The following is a 12,142-nucleotide window of genomic DNA, read 5'->3' as shown; positions in this document are numbered from 1 at the left end:
AGTGCCCCCCTCCACCACTGCCTTTCCAGAAACTCTTTGATTCCTTCCTCAGCTCCTGACTATATTCCATTTCACAATTGTGCCTATCGTCACCTGCTTTTCTCCATGTTTTGTGAAATGGAAGGTTCTTTCACCACCGTGGGCCCAGTGCTGTAAATGACGAGGTGGCCGAGTGGTTAAGCCGATGGACTGCTAATCGGTTGTGCTCTGCACGCGTGAGTTCGAATCTCATCCTCGTCGGCAAGTTATCTATATGACATGTCCACCTTTGTCAGTTGAAATTCTTCTGTCCCTCAACCCTTAGTGCCCCCCTCCACCACTGCCTTTCCAGCAACTCTTTGATTCCTTCCTCAGCTCCTGACTATATTCCTTTTCACAATTGTGCCTGGTGTCACCTGCTTTTCTCCATGTTTTGTGAAATGGAAGGTTCTTTCACCACCGAGGGCCTAGTGATGTAAATGACGAGGTGGCCGAGTGGTTAAGGAGATGGACTGCTAATCCTTTGTGCTCTGCACGCGTGAGTTCGAATCTCATCCTCGTCGGCAAGTTATCTTTATGACATGTCCACCTTTGTCAATTGAAATTCTTCTGTCCCTCAACCCTTACTGCTCATATTTAGTGCCCCCCTCCACCACTGCCTTTCCAGCAACTCTTTGATTCCTTCCTCAGCTCCTGACTATATTCTTTTTCACAATTGTGCCTGTCGTCACCTGCTTTTCTCCATGTTTTGTGAAATGGAAGGTTCTTTCACCACCGTGGGCCAAGTGCTGTTAATGACGAGGTGGCCGAGTGGTTAAGGCGATGGACTGCTAATCCATTGTGCTCTGCATGCGTGAGTTCGAATCTCATCCTCGTCGGCAAGTTATCTTTATGACATGTCCACCTTTGTCAATTGAAATTCTTCTGTCCCTCAACCCTTAGTGCCCCCCTCCACCACTGCCTTTCCAGCAACTCTTTGATTCCTTCCTCAGCTCCTGACTATATTCCTTTTCACAATTGTGCCTGTCGTCACCTGCTTTTCTCCATGTTTTGTGAAATGGAAGGTTCTTTCAACACCGTGGGCCCAGTGCTGTAAATGACGAGGTGGCCGATTGGTTAAGGCGATGGACTGCTAATCCATTGTGCTCTGCACGCGTGAGTTTGAATCTCATCCTCGTCGGCAAGTTATCTTTATGACATGTCCACCTTTGTCAATTGAAATTCTTCTGTCCCTTACTGCTCATATTTAGTGCCCCCCTCCACCACTGCCTTTCCAGAAACTCTTTGATTCCTTCCTCAGCTCCTGACTATATTCCATTTCACAATTGTGCCTATCGTCACCTGCTTTTCTCCATGTTTTGTGAAATGGAAGGTTCTTTCACCACCGTGGGCCCAGTGCTGTAAATGACGAGGTGGCCGAGTGGTTAAGCCGATGGACTGCTAATTCGTTGTGCTCTGCACGCGTGAGTTCGAATCTCATCCTCGTCGGCAAGTTATCTTTATGACATGTCCACCTTTGTCAATTGAAATTCTTCTGTCCCTCAACCCTTAGTGCCCCCCTCCACCACTGCCTTTCCAGCAACTCTTTGATTCCTTCCTCAGCTCCTGACTATATTCCTTTTCACAATTGTGCCTGTCGTCACCTGCTTTTCTCCATGTTTTGTGAAATGGAAGGTTCTTTCAACACCGTGGGCCCAGTGCTGTAAATGACGAGGTGGCCGATTGGTTAAGGCGATGGACTGCTAATCCATTGTGCTCTGCACGCGTGAGTTTGAATCTCATCCTCGTCGGCAAGTTATCTTTATGACATGTCCACCTTTGTCAATTGAAATTCTTCTGTCCCTTACTGCTCATATTTAGTGCCCCCCTCCACCACTGCCTTTCCAGCAACTCTTTGATTCCTTCCTCAGCTCCTGACTATATTCCTTTTCACAATTGTGCCTGGTGTCACCTGCTTTTCTCCATGTTTTGTGAAATGGAAGGTTCTTCCACCACCGAGGGCCTAGTGATGTAAATGACGAGGTGGCCGAGTGGTTAAGGCGATGGACTGCTAATCCCTTGTGCTCTGCACGCGTGAGTTCGAATCTCATCCTCGTCGGCAAGTTATCTTTATGACATGTCAATTGAAATTCTTCTGTCCCTCAACCCTTACTGCTCATATTTAGTGCCCCCCTCCACCACTGCCTTTCCAGCAACTCTTTGATTCCTTCCTCAGCTCCTGACTATATTCTTTTTCACAATTGTGCCTGTCGTCACCTGCTTTTCTCCATGTTTTGTGAAATGGAAGGTTCTTTCACCACTGTGGGCCAAGTGCTGTTAATGACGAGGTGGCCGAGTGGTTAAGGCGATGGACTGCTAATCCATTGTGCTCTGCACGCGTGAGTTCGAATCTCATCCTCGTCGGCAAGTTATCTTTATGACATGTCCACCTTTGTCAATTGAAATTCTTCTGTCCCTTACTGCTCATATTTAGTGCCCCCCTCCACCACTGCCTTTCCAGAAACTCTTTGATTCCTTCCTCAGCTCCTGACTATATTCCATTTCACAATTGTGCCTATCGTCACCTGCTTTTCTCCATGTTTTGTGAAATGGAAGGTTCTTTCACCACCGTGGGCCCAGTGCTGTAAATGACGAGGTGGCCGAGTGGTTAAGCCGATGGACTGCTAATCGGTTGTGCTCTGCACGCGTGAGTTCGAATCTCATCCTCGTCGGCAAGTTATCTATATGACATGTCCACCTTTGTCAGTTGAAATTCTTCTGTCCCTCAACCCTTAGTGCCCCCCTCCACCACTGCCTTTCCAGCAACTCTTTGATTCCTTCCTCAGCTCCTGACTATATTCCTTTTCACAATTGTGCCTGGTGTCACCTGCTTTTCTCCATGTTTTGTGAAATGGAAGGTTCTTTCACCACCGAGGGCCTAGTGATGTAAATGACGAGGTGGCCGAGTGGTTAAGGAGATGGACTGCTAATCCTTTGTGCTCTGCACGCGTGAGTTCGAATCTCATCCTCGTCGGCAAGTTATCTTTATGACATGTCCACCTTTGTCAATTGAAATTCTTCTGTCCCTCAACCCTTACTGCTCATATTTAGTGCCCCCCTCCACCACTGCCTTTCCAGCAACTCTTTGATTCCTTCCTCAGCTCCTGACTATATTCTTTTTCACAATTGTGCCTGTCGTCACCTGCTTTTCTCCATGTTTTGTGAAATGGAAGGTTCTTTCACCACCGTGGGCCAAGTGCTGTTAATGACGAGGTGGCCGAGTGGTTAAGGCGATGGACTGCTAATCCATTGTGCTCTGCATGCGTGAGTTCGAATCTCATCCTCGTCGGCAAGTTATCTTTATGACATGTCCACCTTTGTCAATTGAAATTCTTCTGTCCCTCAACCCTTAGTGCCCCCCTCCACCACTGCCTTTCCAGCAACTCTTTGATTCCTTCCTCAGCTCCTGACTATATTCCTTTTCACAATTGTGCCTGTCGTCACCTGCTTTTCTCCATGTTTTGTGAAATGGAAGGTTCTTTCAACACCGTGGGCCCAGTGCTGTAAATGACGAGGTGGCCGATTGGTTAAGGCGATGGACTGCTAATCCATTGTGCTCTGCACGCGTGAGTTTGAATCTCATCCTCGTCGGCAAGTTATCTTTATGACATGTCCACCTTTGTCAATTGAAATTCTTCTGTCCCTTACTGCTCATATTTAGTGCCCCCCTCCACCACTGCCTTTCCAGAAACTCTTTGATTCCTTCCTCAGCTCCTGACTATATTCCATTTCACAATTGTGCCTATCGTCACCTGCTTTTCTCCATGTTTTGTGAAATGGAAGGTTCTTTCACCACCGTGGGCCCAGTGCTGTAAATGACGAGGTGGCCGAGTGGTTAAGCCGATGGACTGCTAATTCGTTGTGCTCTGCACGCGTGAGTTCGAATCTCATCCTCGTCGGCAAGTTATCTTTATGACATGTCCACCTTTGTCAATTGAAATTCTTCTGTCCCTCAACCCTTAGTGCCCCCCTCCACCACTGCCTTTCCAGCAACTCTTTGATTCCTTCCTCAGCTCCTGACTATATTCCTTTTCACAATTGTGCCTGGTGTCACCTGCTTTTCTCCATGTTTTGTGAAATGGAAGGTTCTTTCACCACCGAGGGCCTAGTGATGTAAATGACGAGGTGGCCGAGTGGTTAAGGAGATGGACTGCTAATCCTTTGTGCTCTGCACGCGTGAGTTCGAATCTCATCCTCGTCGGCAAGTTATCTTTATGACATGTCCACCTTTGTCAATTGAAATTCTTCTGTCCCTCAACCCTTACTGCTCATATTTAGTGCCCCCCTCCACCACTGCCTTTCCAGCAACTCTTTGATTCCTTCCTCAGCTCCTGACTATATTCTTTTTCACAATTGTGCCTGTCGTCACCTGCTTTTCTCCATGTTTTGTGAAATGGAAGGTTCTTTCACCACCGTGGGCCAAGTGCTGTTAATGACGAGGTGGCCGAGTGGTTAAGGCGATGGACTGCTAATCCATTGTGCTCTGCATGCGTGAGTTCGAATCTCATCCTCGTCGGCAAGTTATCTTTATGACATGTCCACCTTTGTCAATTGAAATTCTTCTGTCCCTCAACCCTTAGTGCCCCCCTCCACCACTGCCTTTCCAGCAACTCTTTGATTCCTTCCTCAGCTCCTGACTATATTCCTTTTCACAATTGTGCCTGTCGTCACCTGCTTTTCTCCATGTTTTGTGAAATGGAAGGTTCTTTCAACACCGTGGGCCCAGTGCTGTAAATGACGAGGTGGCCGATTGGTTAAGGCGATGGACTGCTAATCCATTGTGCTCTGCACGCGTGAGTTTGAATCTCATCCTCGTCGGCAAGTTATCTTTATGACATGTCCACCTTTGTCAATTGAAATTCTTCTGTCCCTTACTGCTCATATTTAGTGCCCCCCTCCACCACTGCCTTTCCAGAAACTCTTTGATTCCTTCCTCAGCTCCTGACTATATTCCATTTCACAATTGTGCCTATCGTCACCTGCTTTTCTCCATGTTTTGTGAAATGGAAGGTTCTTTCACCACCGTGGGCCCAGTGCTGTAAATGACGAGGTGGCCGAGTGGTTAAGCCGATGGACTGCTAATTCGTTGTGCTCTGCACGCGTGAGTTCGAATCTCATCCTCGTCGGCAAGTTATCTTTATGACATGTCCACCTTTGTCAATTGAAATTCTTCTGTCCCTCAACCCTTAGTGCCCCCCTCCACCACTGCCTTTCCAGCAACTCTTTGATTCCTTCCTCAGCTCCTGACTATATTCCTTTTCACAATTGTGCCTGTCGTCACCTGCTTTTCTCCATGTTTTGTGAAATGGAAGGTTCTTTCAACACCGTGGGCCCAGTGCTGTAAATGACGAGGTGGCCGATTGGTTAAGGCGATGGACTGCTAATCCATTGTGCTCTGCACGCGTGAGTTTGAATCTCATCCTCGTCGGCAAGTTATCTTTATGACATGTCCACCTTTGTCAATTGAAATTCTTCTGTCCCTTACTGCTCATATTTAGTGCCCCCCTCCACCACTGCCTTTCCAGCAACTCTTTGATTCCTTCCTCAGCTCCTGACTATATTCCTTTTCACAATTGTGCCTGGTGTCACCTGCTTTTCTCCATGTTTTGTGAAATGGAAGGTTCTTCCACCACCGAGGGCCTAGTGATGTAAATGACGAGGTGGCCGAGTGGTTAAGGCGATGGACTGCTAATCCCTTGTGCTCTGCACGCGTGAGTTCGAATCTCATCCTCGTCGGCAAGTTATCTTTATGACATGTCAATTGAAATTCTTCTGTCCCTCAACCCTTACTGCTCATATTTAGTGCCCCCCTCCACCACTGCCTTTCCAGCAACTCTTTGATTCCTTCCTCAGCTCCTGACTATATTCCATTTCACAATTGTGCCTATCGTCACCTGCTTTTCTCCATGTTTTGTGAAATGGAAGGTTCTTTCACCACCGTGGGCCCAGTGCTGTAAATGACGAGGTGGCCGAGTGGTTAAGCCGATGGACTGCTAATTCGTTGTGCTCTGCACGCGTGAGTTCGAATCTCATCCTCGTCGGCAAGTTATCTTTATGACATGTCCACCTTTGTCAATTGAAATTCTTCTGTCCCTTACTGCTCATATTTAGTGCCCCCCTCCACCACTGCCTTTCCAGAAACTCTTTGATTCCTTCCTCAGCTCCTGACTATATTCCTTTTCACAATTGTGCCTATCGTCACCTGCTTTTCTCCATGTTTTGTGAAATGGAAGGTTCTTTCACCACCGTGGGCCCAGTGCTGTAAATGACGAGGTGGCCGAGTGGTTAAGCCGATGGACTGCTAATTCGTTGTGCTCTGCACGCGTGAGTTCGAATCTCATCCTCGTCGGCAAGTTATCTTTATGACATGTCCACCTTTGTCAATTGAAATTCTTCTGTCCCTCAACCCTTAGTGCCCCCCTCCACCACTGCCTTTCCAGCAACTCTTTGATTCCTTCCTCAGCTCCTGACTATATTCCTTTTCACAATTGTGCCTGTCGTCACCTGCTTTTCTCCATGTTTTGTGAAATGGAAGGTTCTTTCAACACCGTGGGCCCAGTGCTGTAAATGACGAGGTGGCCGATTGGTTAAGGCGATGGACTGCTAATCCATTGTGCTCTGCACGCGTGAGTTTGAATCTCATCCTCGTCGGCAAGTTATCTTTATGACATGTCCACCTTTGTCAATTGAAATTCTTCTGTCCCTTACTGCTCATATTTAGTGCCCCCCTCCACCACTGCCTTTCCAGCAACTCTTTGATTCCTTCCTCAGCTCCTGACTATATTCCTTTTCACAATTGTGCCTGGTGTCACCTGCTTTTCTCCATGTTTTGTGAAATGGAAGGTTCTTCCACCACCGAGGGCCTAGTGATGTAAATGACGAGGTGGCCGAGTGGTTAAGGCGATGGACTGCTAATCCCTTGTGCTCTGCACGCGTGAGTTCGAATCTCATCCTCGTCGGCAAGTTATCTTTATGACATGTCAATTGAAATTCTTCTGTCCCTCAACCCTTACTGCTCATATTTAGTGCCCCCCTCCACCACTGCCTTTCCAGCAACTCTTTGATTCCTTCCTCAGCTCCTGACTATATTCCATTTCACAATTGTGCCTATCGTCACCTGCTTTTCTCCATGTTTTGTGAAATGGAAGGTTCTTTCACCACCGTGGGCCCAGTGCTGTAAATGACGAGGTGGCCGAGTGGTTAAGCCGATGGACTGCTAATTCGTTGTGCTCTGCACGCGTGAGTTCGAATCTCATCCTCGTCGGCAAGTTATCTTTATGACATGTCCACCTTTGTCAATTGAAATTCTTCTGTCCCTTACTGCTCATATTTAGTGCCCCCCTCCACCACTGCCTTTCCAGAAACTCTTTGATTCCTTCCTCAGCTCCTGACTATATTCCTTTTCACAATTGTGCCTATCGTCACCTGCTTTTCTCCATGTTTTGTGAAATGGAAGGTTCTTTCACCACCGTGGGCCCAGTGCTGTAAATGACGAGGTGGCCGAGTGGTTAAGCCGATGGACTGCTAATCGGTTGTGCTCTGCACGCGTGAGTTCGAATCTCATCCTCGTCGGCAAGTTATCTATATGACATGTCCACCTTTGTCAGTTGAAATTCTTCTGTCCCTCAACCCTTAGTGCCCCCCTCCACCACTGCCTTTCCAGCAACTCTTTGATTCCTTCCTCAGCTCCTGACTATATTCCTTTTCACAATTGTGCCTGGTGTCACCTGCTTTTCTCCATGTTTTGTGAAATGGAAGGTTCTTTCACCACCGAGGGCCTAGTGATGTAAATGACGAGGTGGCCGAGTGGTTAAGGAGATGGACTGCTAATCCTTTGTGCTCTGCACGCGTGAGTTCGAATCTCATCCTCGTCGGCAAGTTATCTTTATGACATGTCCACCTTTGTCAATTGAAATTCTTCTGTCCCTCAACCCTTACTGCTCATATTTAGTACCCCCCTCCACCACTGCCTTTCCAGCAACTCTTTGATTCCTTCCTCAGCTCCTGACTATATTCTTTTTCACAATTGTGCCTGTCGTCACCTGCTTTTCTCCATGTTTTGTGAAATGGAAGGTTCTTTCACCACCGTGGGCCAAGTGCTGTTAATGACGAGGTGGCCGAGTGGTTAAGGCGATGGACTGCTAATCCATTGTGCTCTGCATGCATGAGTTCGAATCTCATCCTCGTCGGCAAGTTATCTTTATGACATGTCCACCTTTGTCAATTGAAATTCTTCTGTCCCTCAACCCTTAGTGCCCCCCTCCACCACTGCCTTTCCAGCAACTCTTTGATTCCTTCCTCAGCTCCTGACTATATTCTTTTTCACAATTGTGCCTGTCGTCACCTGCTTTTCTCCATGTTTTGTGAAATGGAAGGTTCTTTCACCACCGTGGGCCAAGTGCTGTTAATGACGAGGTGGCCGAGTGGTTAAGGCGATGGACTGCTAATCCATTGTGCTCTGCATGCATGAGTTCGAATCTCATCCTCGTCGGCAAGTTATCTTTATGACATGTCCACCTTTGTCAATTGAAATTCTTCTGTCCCTCAACCCTTAGTGCCCCCCTCCACCACTGCCTTTCCAGCAACTCTTTGATTCCTTCCTCAGCTCCTGACTATATTCCTTTTCACAATTGTGCCTGTCGTCACCTGCTTTTCTCCATGTTTTGTGAAATGGAAGGTTCTTTCAACACCGTGGGCCCAGTGCTGTAAATGACGAGGTGGCCGATTGGTTAAGGCGATGGACTGCTAATCCATTGTGCTCTGCACGCGTGAGTTTGAATCTCATCCTCGTCGGCAAGTTATCTTTATGACATGTCCACCTTTGTCAATTGAAATTCTTCTGTCCCTTACTGCTCATATTTAGTGCCCCCCTCCACCACTGCCTTTCCAGAAACTCTTTGATTCCTTCCTCAGCTCCTGACTATATTCCATTTCACAATTGTGCCTATCGTCACCTGCTTTTCTCCATGTTTTGTGAAATGGAAGGTTCTTTCACCACCGTGGGCCCAGTGCTGTAAATGACGAGGTGGCCGAGTGGTTAAGCCGATGGACTGCTAATTCGTTGTGCTCTGCACGCGTGAGTTCGAATCTCATCCTCGTCGGCAAGTTATCTTTATGACATGTCCACCTTTGTCAATTGAAATTCTTCTGTCCCTCAACCCTTAGTGCCCCCCTCCACCACTGCCTTTCCAGCAACTCTTTGATTCCTTCCTCAGCTCCTGACTATATTCCTTTTCACAATTGTGCCTGTCGTCACCTGCTTTTCTCCATGTTTTGTGAAATGGAAGGTTCTTTCAACACCGTGGGCCCAGTGCTGTAAATGACGAGGTGGCCGATTGGTTAAGGCGATGGACTGCTAATCCATTGTGCTCTGCACGCGTGAGTTTGAATCTCATCCTCGTCGGCAAGTTATCTTTATGACATGTCCACCTTTGTCAATTGAAATTCTTCTGTCCCTTACTGCTCATATTTAGTGCCCCCCTCCACCACTGCCTTTCCAGCAACTCTTTGATTCCTTCCTCAGCTCCTGACTATATTCCTTTTCACAATTGTGCCTGGTGTCACCTGCTTTTCTCCATGTTTTGTGAAATGGAAGGTTCTTCCACCACCGAGGGCCTAGTGATGTAAATGACGAGGTGGCCGAGTGGTTAAGGCGATGGACTGCTAATCCCTTGTGCTCTGCACGCGTGAGTTCGAATCTCATCCTCGTCGGCAAGTTATCTTTATGACATGTCAATTGAAATTCTTCTGTCCCTCAACCCTTACTGCTCATATTTAGTGCCCCCCTCCACCACTGCCTTTCCAGAAACTCTTTGATTCCTTCCTCAGCTCCTGACTATATTCCATTTCACAATTGTGCCTATCGTCACCTGCTTTTCTCCATGTTTTGTGAAATGGAAGGTTCTTTCACCACCGTGGGCCCAGTGCTGTAAATTACGAGGTGGCCGAGTGGTTAAGGCGATGGACTGCTAATCCATTGTGCTCTGCACGCGTGAGTTCGAATCTCATCCTCGTCGGCAAGTTATCTTTATGACATGTCCACCTTTGTCAATTGAAATTCTTCTGTCCCTCAACCCTTAGTGCCCCCCTCCACCACTGCCTTTCCAGCAACTCTTTGATTCCTTCCTCAGCTCCTGACTATATTCCTTTTCACAATTGTGCCTGTCGTCACCTGCTTTTCTCCATGTTTTGTGAAATGGAAGGTTCTTTCACCACCGAGGGCCTAGTGATGTAAATGACGAGGTGGCCGAGTGGTTAAGGAGATGGACTGCTAATCCTTTGTGCTCTGCACGCGTGAGTTCGAATCTCATCCTCGTCGGCAAGTTATCTTTACGACATGTCCACCTTTGTCAATTGAAATTCTTCTGTCCCTCAACCCTTACTGCTCATATTTAGTGCCCCCCTCCACCACTGCCTTTCCAGCAACTCTTTGATTCCTTCCTCAGCTCCTGACTATATTCTTTTTCACAATTGTGCCTGTCGTCACCTGCTTTTCTCCATGTTTTGTGAAATGGAAGGTTCTTTCACCACTGTGGGCCAAGTGCTGTTAATGACGAGGTGGCCGAGTGGTTAAGGCGATGGACTGCTAATCCATTGTGCTCTGCACGCGTGAGTTTGAATCTCATCCTCGTCGGCAAGTTATCTTTATGACATGTCCACCTTTGTCAATTGAAATTCTTCTGTCCCTTACTGCTCATATTTAGTGCCCCCCTCCACCACTGCCTTTCCAGAAACTCTTTGATTCCTTCCTCAGCTCCTGACTATATTCCATTTCACAATTGTGCCTATCGTCACCTGCTTTTCTCCATGTTTTGTGAAATGGAAGGTTCTTTCACCACCGTGGGCCAAGTGCTGTTAATGACGAGGTGGCCGAGTGGTTAAGGCGATGGACTGCTAATCCATTGTGCTCTGCATGCGTGAGTTCGAATCTCATCCTCGTCGGCAAGTTATCTTTATGACATGTCCACCTTTGTCAATTGAAATTCTTCTGTCCCTCAACCCTTAGTGCCCCCCTCCACCACTGCCTTTCCAGCAACTCTTTGATTCCTTCCTCAGCTCCTGACTATATTCCTTTTCACAATTGTGCCTGTCGTCACCTGCTTTTCTCCATGTTTTGTGAAATGGAAGGTTCTTTCAACACCGTGGGCCCAGTGCTGTAAATGACGAGGTGGCCGATTGGTTAAGGCGATGGACTGCTAATCCATTGTGCTCTGCACGCGTGAGTTTGAATCTCATCCTCGTCGGCAAGTTATCTTTATGACATGTCCACCTTTGTCAATTGAAATTCTTCTGTCCCTTACTGCTCATATTTAGTGCCCCCCTCCACCACTGCCTTTCCAGAAACTCTTTGATTCCTTCCTCAGCTCCTGACTATATTCCATTTCACAATTGTGCCTATCGTCACCTGCTTTTCTCCATGTTTTGTGAAATGGAAGGTTCTTTCACCACCGTGGGCCCAGTGCTGTAAATGACGAGGTGGCCGAGTGGTTAAGCCGATGGACTGCTAATTCGTTGTGCTCTGCACGCGTGAGTTCGAATCTCATCCTCGTCGGCAAGTTATCTTTATGACATGTCCACCTTTGTCAATTGAAATTCTTCTGTCCCTCAACCCTTAGTGCCCCCCTCCACCACTGCCTTTCCAGCAACTCTTTGATTCCTTCCTCAGCTCCTGACTATATTCCTTTTCACAATTGTGCCTGTCGTCACCTGCTTTTCTCCATGTTTTGTGAAATGGAAGGTTCTTTCAACACCGTGGGCCCAGTGCTGTAAATGACGAGGTGGCCGATTGGTTAAGGCGATGGACTGCTAATCCATTGTGCTCTGCACGCGTGAGTTTGAATCTCATCCTCGTCGGCAAGTTATCTTTATGACATGTCCACCTTTGTCAATTGAAATTCTTCTGTCCCTTACTGCTCATATTTAGTGCCCCCCTCCACCACTGCCTTTCCAGCAACTCTTTGATTCCTTCCTCAGCTCCTGACTATATTCCTTTTCACAATTGTGCCTGGTGTCACCTGCTTTTCTCCATGTTTTGTGAAATGGAAGGTTCTTCCACCACCGAGGGCCTAGTGATGTAAATGACGAGGTGGCCGAGTGGTTAAGGCGATGGACTGCTAATCCCTTG

The 12,142-nt window shown here is 47.4% G+C and overlaps 3 non-coding genes across 3 annotated transcripts; all 3 read left to right on the top strand.

The window, feature by feature from the left end:
* The first annotated feature begins 2,300 nt into the window (after positions 1-2,300).
* trnas-gcu (transfer RNA serine (anticodon GCU)) lies at positions 2,301-2,382 on the top strand. The gene has a single exon. It is a non-coding gene; the product is annotated as a tRNA-Ser (tRNA).
* A 5,743-nt stretch (positions 2,383-8,125) lies between these two features.
* On the top strand, positions 8,126-8,207 carry trnas-gcu (transfer RNA serine (anticodon GCU)). The gene has a single exon. It is a non-coding gene; the product is annotated as a tRNA-Ser (tRNA).
* A 220-nt stretch (positions 8,208-8,427) lies between these two features.
* trnas-gcu (transfer RNA serine (anticodon GCU)) lies at positions 8,428-8,509 on the top strand. The gene has a single exon. It is a non-coding gene; the product is annotated as a tRNA-Ser (tRNA).
* The last annotated feature ends 3,633 nt before the right edge of the window (positions 8,510-12,142 follow it).

Source organism: Osmerus mordax, chromosome 11 (genome assembly GCF_038355195.1).
Source record: "Osmerus mordax isolate fOsmMor3 chromosome 11, fOsmMor3.pri, whole genome shotgun sequence".
NCBI classification, from domain to species: domain Eukaryota; kingdom Metazoa; phylum Chordata; class Actinopteri; order Osmeriformes; family Osmeridae; genus Osmerus; species Osmerus mordax.
The sequence above is the reverse complement of the archived record's forward strand: the minus strand, read 5'-3'. Positions and strand labels throughout refer to the sequence as shown.